General features: G+C 36.2%; 1 pseudogene; it reads right to left on the reverse strand.

The window, feature by feature from the left end:
• Positions 1-473: 473 nt before the first annotated feature.
• On the reverse strand, positions 474-8,762 carry LOC129295576 (uncharacterized; annotated as a pseudogene).
• Between the last annotated feature and the right edge of the window lie 567 nt (positions 8,763-9,329).

Consider the following 9,329-nt stretch of genomic DNA (forward strand, 5'->3'; position numbering starts at 1 on the left):
TAACTACAAAATTAATTTTAACAAAATCATCCAAACGTTTTTAATTTTATCAAAATCAACATCAAAAAAATAACATTTAAATATAATCACATTATAACAATTAATTATAATCAAAATCAATTATTTAATCAATTTTTTCAAATCAATTATACCAAACTAAAAAATTCTTATTAAATTCTAGGAATTTTTTTTTTTGGTCCATACTAGAGATAGCAGTGGAAACTTCTTAAATTTTAACACAAATTTAATGTGATTTAAAATTTTCTTTGATTCTAATAAAACATGTTATAAGTGATTTAAATGGTTGTTAGCATGTGTAATATACAAGCCAGATATTATATTTTTGTAAGATAAACTTTACTATAATATCCCAAGTCAACGATTAAATGGTTGGAAAGTTATTTTTCCCCCCTGATTACTTACTATCTTGAGATTAGCATTACAAATGCCTACTTCTCACTTAGAAAGTAAAATTATAGGCAGAACGAGACTGCTTTAGCTTATTGAGGACATTATGTTTTACAATGTCATTTGCACAAAACATATATGAAGTAATACTTTAAATATATTTTACAGCTTACTGATTGCATACAATTACAAATATTAAAATGGTGTAAAATCTAGTTAAAATTTATCCTATAGTCAATGGCCATGCTATACAGAAGCCAACAGCTTCTTCCTTCTATGCACATGTCAACACTAGAACAGAAGCATAGACATTATGCAGGCCAGAATATTTCCTAATAACTGAAGTTTTTTTAATTGAAATATTCATATCTCATCATTTCTGACCATCGAAACAAGGCACATCCGCTTGTCATCTTTCACTCAATCTCCATGCTTCTAGATTCTTTAGTGCAAACATCTGCCACCTGTTTCAAGGGTGGGGGATATTTATTGATGATCTTCACAAAATTTCTGAAGTTAACCCCAAAAAAAAAAAAAAATTGAGGATAAAAAGAAAAGCTCAAGTACAGGATCCTTAGTATTTTCTGTCAGGCTTTTCAAAAAATTGTGATATGTGAAGGAGCTTTTTTAAAATACATATATATATATATACACATAATGTGATACTTAGTCATGAGATAAAATCCACATACTAGAATTTATAAGAAAACCAAAAGTAAACATCCCAAGAAATTTAAGTCTTGTTCAGGAAAATAATTGTGACCTGCTCGTGCTGCTTCTCAGCCATTTCTTCAGCAGTCAAGCCCGCCTGCAGTTCATGTAATTAGCAGAAGCCGCAAGAAACCATTGTCAAAAAGCTGTTTTGAAATTAAGCATAGAAGTAAAAGCAATTTTAAGCAGTAAATTTCAATATTTTTTAAAGATTTATTATCCATCACGTACATATATTATGCACGCTTATATTTATCATGCAGAAGCCATGAAAGATCTAATCCTCAAACTATGAAACACATTGAGGACCAATGATGCTACGCATGCTTTTCCTCAGGTCAGAAGTTTGCAACTAGACATGAGATATCAGCAATGATCTCTAATTATCAACACGACCTAGCACTGCAAAGGCCTGAGCACAAGGACAAGGTAAGTTTTCTTTCTAATTTCTATAACTTTACGGAAACAAATAAATAAATAAGTGAGCTTTAGGTAATCTATGGTCTAATAATGAGACAAACAGCTGTACCACAGAAACTTCCAAAATCCAAGCTAAAAGTGTACCAATTTCTTTTTATAAGGATAATTAATAGCATCAGATAGACAGAGTATGCTGAGGACTGATATCGAAGGCATGCCAGCTTAAATTAGAAATAAGTAATAGAGAATCCTCTTGAATAGACAGCTTCGAAGTTCTGATAAAGGCAAAATTCCAAACAGATATCGTACCTTCAGTTCCTCGGATGACATATTGATCATTTTTGAAGGTTCCAACTCTCCATTTAGCAGACGACGTGCTAGGGATGCACCATTCTACAAAGAACATAAAGAAAGGATGATACAAAATATAACCAAACAAGATGTAGATTTTTCAAGCCAAAATAATTCAAAAGAAGGTAGTGAAATGATGGTGATAATAACACTAAAATCATAAATGTTACTGCTGGATAGTTCTTGCCATTTGTTTTCCCCAAGCATCCAAGAGGTGAGCATTCAATATCTTTAGTGTCAAAATGCATCAACATCCAGAAACTGGTTTAATTTATCATACTTTTGTGGGAAAAGGAATGGGATTCGAGGGCACCTCTATTTACTCCCCATCTCCAGCTCTATCTTTAGGTATTTCTTGAGTGTATTTACTGCCTGGAAATTTATCGTATTTTAAAATCCAAATCCCTAATTCTGATCCAACATATAGCAGTTCTTTATTTAGTAATGTGAATTAGGCTACCTAATTGATGCTGGCTCTGGGGCAAAAACACAAATACCACTGATGGAGTTTCACTCAATCATCCATTGATGTTGAACATATCATTTACAATAACAACAAACTTTATTCCACTACGTGAAGTCGGCTACATAAATTATACGATGCCATTATGCTCTATCATTTGTAAATTATGACACTACCAAAAAAAAAAAACTCATCTTTTCAAAAGAACCAGTTACCAACCTAACAACACCTCTTACAAAACTTGTTCCTTGTAGCAATCTTGAAGAACTTCTATAGCAGAAATAATCCCAAAGTTCTATGAAAAATCATAGCAGATAATCACATAATTGGAAACTATTTCAACTAACAAATATAATTATGCAGTAGTAAATAGTAATCCACTGTTAGTTTTCATGACCTTTATATCATTCACGAGAATGCCAATCCAAAATTTCCATCTAGGTAGAAACAATTGTCCTCTATGTTTCTACTGCTTAATTCCAGTACTCCAAGAGCATTAATGCATGAACTAATTATTCTGTTATTCAATTGTCAATAAATTGATCATCCAACCTTCCAATTGTCTTTCGGCTATTTTGCACCAAAATGTAGAGATATGACACACTTAACCAACAAGACACACTTTTGTCGGATGATATAAACATAAATCCATATAACAACAATGGTACACCATATCCAAAAGTCAACATGTAATGTCACAACAGTATAATAGTTTCATTGAGTTAATAAGCAGACAAAAGAATTATAAGACCCTTCTTCCAATGAAAATATGAAATTCGTAAGTATAATACCATTAAAGTTACTTCTAAGGGGATAAACAAAATATACTGTAAACATATAAAATATAAAGCATGAAGAGTTTAAAAAAGATAATCCACTTTCTTGGGGTAGGCAAATATAGGGAATCAACTTTGTGAACGTAGAGAAGAAAAAACTACAAATGATTTGGAAAATAGGAAAGCAAATAACACAGAGAAAGCCCCACAACAACTTCCTTTTAGTGACGGAAGCTCAACTTTCTATTTCCAAATGTCTCTCGCAGTCTTGTTGCAGATGAAATTCTCCTTATTCAAAGGTGTTGAGATGTACAGTGCTCTAAAACCTCAGCATCAGCCTTCAAAAATGAAGTCTATGGACAAAAGAATTGAGGGAGGGGGAGGCCATAAAAGTATAATATCACTAGGTTATGGGCTAGTTTTATAATTGACGAGCCCATTACCTCAGTGGGACATGTTTATAAGAGAAAGAAGCCCAATAGCAAATTTAACTATTGAAGAAGCAGAATGGGGTGGGGACACTAGGACAGAAACTAATACAGGCCCAAGGCCCAACAATTCCAAGGAGGGTGGTGAGGAGACGGTATTCTAGGGTTGTGTGCCCAGAATGATGCAAGCACTCAGACCTTCATGTGCTAGGAGAGCTCTTGACCTCTTGAACGTTAGGGCAATGGTTTTATTTCTTCCCTAGTTCCTTTATTTTATGCCGTCTTCACTGTCACTAACTCTAGTTAGTTATATTATCCATTTTTCCTTGTCCATTTACCATTGAAAAGGTAGGTAGCTATTTGAGTGAAGTATAAATAGCAGATCTACTTAGTTCCATCAATAATTTTCTTTCCATGTGATCCAAGAGGCTAACAGCCAAACAATTAAGACCAAAAGATCTTATGAGCTAGGATCTAAAATTGGTCAGGATCTTATCAAGGTTTAAGGATATTGAGATCTTTTTTCAAAGGATTAATTAAAGGTTATTGGTGTTGTGATAGAGCCCATTGATGAAACAGTGAATTAAAGAGAAATTCAAATGGTAATCCTCTATTATGAGTGGAAAACATTGAAAATTACACCTAAAATGCTCCAGATATGAGCTCTCACACACTAACAAAAGAACACTCAGCAAATAACCACCCTCAAGCCTGGTATTCGAGAGACCAGGACCTCTCCTCTCCAAAAGCAAACTCTCCTCCCCTCCCCTGACCACATCTCCTATAGCACTCTTATTGCACCACCACTACCTGACAACCACGTACAATAACCCTTGTGTTATTCCGATCCTACCCTTCAATTTTTTGGGCTGTAGGATCTCGACTCCCCACATGTGGCTTCCTCTTGTATATGTGGCCCCATTTCCTGTTGAGAGGCAAATGAGGCCAGGGCTGAGGTAATAGTCGAGTCCCCTTTCAAAGACACACACTTCTTGCCTATCTTCACCTTCATGTACAGTTAATGCCAATCATCCAAGTCTCCCTTAACGACGCAAGCTGCTCGACCCAAGCATGAGGTCAACAGTCCCCAAGTTAAAGGGGCTGAATGCGTGTCGTACTTCCAACCCTTGCAATTTTAGTCGAATATCGGGAAACTTGAGGTCCAAAAAAATCTAGCACCTATCCCTTGTTGTAACTGAGTACTTCCCTACACACTTGGTTGGGATATCGAGCTAATTAACCAAATGCTATCACCACAAAATTATAGTGAATCTCTTCTTTCAACCCATTCACATATGCCCCTATGAGTATCTCATCAGATACAAACCCCATAGGTGCTGAGAGCTATTTGAATTTCTCTCCAAACCACGGAATCTTCTTGCTTAAAGGCCAACAATTGTTCATACTCATCTCCCACTTGTCGAAAATGGAAACAATCAGAGACCTCTGCCTTAAACTCCTTCCAAGATTTCACCAAAGTTCGCGTATCAAGTCACTGAAACCAGGTTAGGGCCTTCCCTTCAAAACTAACTACCGCTACATTGAGCTTCTCCTTTTTCATTAATCCTATTGACCACAAAGTATCATTCAACCCCAAATATCCACCTTAATGGGTCCCTGCCATTGAAGGGTAACTCTAGGCATCTATATCAATTGGGATCACTTTGCTTTCTCCTTCCCAACCTCAGCATGCTCCTCTCGATTCTCTTCCTTATGGTGCTCATTTTCAAGATGGGTTTTATTTTGGGGTGTTTCTCCTTCTTGCTCATCCCTTCCCCAATTTCGATCCCTATTAGAAGCCTCAACTGCACTTCAAACCCTGTTGAGTTCCTCTAGAATGCATTCCATTATTGTTTCCATGCCAGTTATCCACACATTTGTCTCACCCTATTTCCTCTTGTAACTCCTCCATCACCTTCTCCAACTGTTCTACACCGTTTTCCATTCTTGTTTTGACCATTACCCAAAATAGCCTGCTCTAATACCAAAAATGATAGAGCCTATTGATGAAATAGTCAATTAAAGAGAAATTACACCTAAAATACTCTAGATATGAGCTCTCACACACTAACTGAAGAACAATCAGCAAATAACCACCCTCAAACCTCGTATTTGAGAGATCGAGACCTCTCCTCTCTAAAAGAAAACTCTCCTCCCCTCACTACATCTCTTGTAGCACGCTTATCACACCACCACTACCTGACACCCCTGTACAATAACCCTTGCATTTTTCCTATCCTACCCTTCACTGTCTTGGGCTGCAAGATCGCAGTTCCACCCATGTGGGCTGCCTCTCTTGGGCTTCCTCTTGTATATGTGGCCCCATTTCTTGTTAAGAGGCCCATCAAGTCGTAACTTGTAAGATCTTAAAAACAGGATCCACTTCTTGCCAATCATGGTTATTAGTGTCACAAATTGCTCATTGATGAGTTAGAAATGCATACAAACAAGTGTTAATGCTCATAGCATTTTCAAATTATGAAGCATAAGCAGAACAAAAGATTCTAACCTTGAGATTAAACACTAATGCCCGTAGCTTTTGGTTATACTTCATACTATTGAAGAATAGAGCATCATGGGAAGCCTTTTCCAAAGCAACTATGGCTGGAACAGCAGAGTCTGGCCAGACAAAAGACTTGGAACACTGTAGAGTGCAGTGCAATAAAGTTTGAATTCAAAAACCTTAGGAAAAGGGCAATAGAAAGAATATTATGATGATACAGAATAATCCCGTACAAGAATCAACAACAATAAATAGAAATTCATTGAGCACCTTCCGACCCTTATCTTGACATTCATTTGCTGTTTCTGAACTTCTATTGTTGACTGCATCAGAATTGTCCTTTTCTTTGTCATGTCTCTGTATGCTGTCATCAGAAACACATATTCCTTGGACAGATAGAAGCAACCTCTCCAACCATTTGTCACGACGCATATCCCCTGTTAATACTTTAAATTTGCTAAAATGCAATAATTCACTGGATCAATATCTACAGAACTTCCAGGAGTTTCAGGTTGCAGATATTGGTCATTTTTGGGGCTGGCTGTTGCTTTGTCCTCCCTTGACACATTAAGGGGTGAAATGCTGCTTCTCTTTAAGCTTCTTTTAGTCTTCATCTGATCTTCCTGATCAGCAGGGGCTTCTTCAGTCACAATGTCTGGTAGATCACCCAAACGTTGTAAAGTTTTCTGAACAAGACCATCAATTTCATGCTGTTTATTTTCCTCATAGTCCTTACCATTTAGCTTCCAGAGTTTCTTTTCTGCAAAGTCATACACCTTTTGCACAATAAACCCTGGATGCTGTTTACGACTTGGAAGCTGTTTGTGTATGGGAACAAAATGCACCACACATTTATGCATAACAGACTCTGCAGGAACCTCATCACGGTGGAAACTATAGAACAGATCCCTTGTATCATGTGATTGCCAGTTTCCGCCACCTTGTCTTTCTGCTTCCTCAGGACGGTAAAACCACTGCCCTGTTACCATCATACTTCCATTTTGGGATTGTGAAATGTCCTAAAAGAAGAATAACTCTGTGAATCAGAAGGGGAAGTGTCTAAACATCATAGCATAAGAGAATGGAATAACCGTTCTCTCGCATGAAAGAGCAGGAAAATAAAAATGTCTAAAAACTTAACACCAAATGAAGGACAAACTAGCAGACAACAACATATTGTATGCACTAAAACGAAAGTTGACAATTTAGTTACTGAAACTCATAACAAACAGTCAACAGCAGACTAACAAATAATGAGCTATCTCCAATAAATGCATGCACATGCCAAGAACTCCTGTGAAGAGAACATGAAATCACAGTGCCAATGTAAAGATACTGTCATATCATTGTAATATTGACAATATTAATTGCTGTTACTATCAGTTAGTTAGTTATTGCAGTTGGTGATTATAGCCGTTAGGAGGTTTAGGTGAGACTATAGGAACAAAGGCTATATATAGGACTACCTATGTAAATCAATCTATGCTTATCGTAAATGAGAATCATTATTATTGAGTAATTCCTCTTATCTCTCTCTCTCTCTCTCGATTCTCTAAATCTCTCTTCTCCTCTGTTCTCTCTTCTTTTCCTCTATTTCTCCTTCTTTCCGGGTTTCAAACCTCCAACGGGTACCAACTACATAACATTGTGAAGCAGCATATAGGCAGAAAATCTCCTGTCCTGGCTAAATTAATTATCCCTTCGTCAATGCATAATAATGCCATGGTCAGAATGCCAGCGTAATCTACAAATTAAATAATTAAACAACCAGGGGATGGCATTCAAAACTTTTACTGGTATCTATTCAATTAACAATTAATTAGAACTTTTCAATTATAATATTTATCAAAGAATCTTCAAAACTTTAGCAAGGATTAATAATTGGCAAGCAAGTCACCTTGATAATTGCCACGTAAGGCTTTTGGTGTTTATCCTCTGGAACAAGAAGTACAGGATCCTCCTGTAGAAGTAAGATGTAAATAATGATAATTACAGGTTGAAAACAAAAAATGCAATTATCATCTGATTGCAGCTGCAAATAGCAAACCAACTAAACGCATACAATTACTCAGAATATGATTATAAGGGAATCCTATGAAAGGAGGGGATTTTACGGTCACAACACAAGAAAAGAAATTTGATGGAAGCTTAACTGATCTTATTTCCTCAATTTGCTACAAAGCTGAATTAGCAGCAAAGCGCTCCTCCAACTATATAATAGGCAATGCAAAAGTGCATAAATTCCCAATAATAGAACTTACAATCACATATTGGTTCCCATCAAATTCGAAAGACTCGTAATGTTTCCTTCTCCATCTTCCTTTTCCTGAGATCCTAACGGCATCACCAATCGGCTTCGCGTCCTCGTATGGGTGGGCCTCTTCTCCGTCAGCACTTTTCGACCCTTCCTCTTCCTTATCTTTCGGCTTCTTTTTCATTTTCTTCTCCGCTTCCTTGTCCCGCTCATCGACTTCCTCTTGAGGCTTCACCATCTTCTTCTTACGCTGCTTCGACCAGTTTTCTTCAGAAGCAGAAGGCTGTTGTTGCTTCTGCTGCTGCGACGGGCATGGTGGTTCATCTTCATCGTCACTGGTGGCGACCATAGTCAACCTTCGAATCCCCATATTGCCCTCCCAACAAACGATCTTCACAGTTGAATTCGCCCAGCGAACCCAGGGGCTAGTCGGAGAGGGTATCGTTGTAAAAGAGGGGGACGCAATTTATTCAAAATAACGGAGTTGCCACTGCTCGTCCCCTTTCTGGTCGTCATTGGCATTGACGTAATTAGCAATTAATGTAATTAAACCTGCTTTATTAATGACAGCTTCCGAACATCTTTTTTTTTTTTTTTGATAAACAAACGTTTCTTACTATCCCATTGAAATTGAAGAGTAATAATTAAAATAGGCAAAATTACACATAAAATCTGAGGGCAAACTTATTCACAAATAATCCTTACCTTAGTGTAATTTAAAATTAAATTATAAAGATAATAATATTTTCATAAAACCTACATTATATCAATTAAATAATTAATTTATAACTATTTCATCAGCAATTTATAACTATAATTTTAACTTTTTACAACAATAACTTTACACATCTAATAATTAAATAATCATGTGTTATTAACAAAGTTTAATATTAATTATTTACAACTACTTTATCAATAATTTTTAACTATAATTTTAACTTTTTTACGACTGTAACTTCACATTTTCAATAGTTAAACTGATCAGTTTAACTATTAAAAATGTGAAATTATAGTT

This window comes from Prosopis cineraria, unplaced genomic scaffold (assembly GCF_029017545.1).
Source record: "Prosopis cineraria cultivar Desert tree isolate PC_DT_omini unplaced genomic scaffold, ASM2901754v1 PC145, whole genome shotgun sequence".
Classification (NCBI taxonomy): domain Eukaryota; kingdom Viridiplantae; phylum Streptophyta; class Magnoliopsida; order Fabales; family Fabaceae; genus Prosopis; species Prosopis cineraria.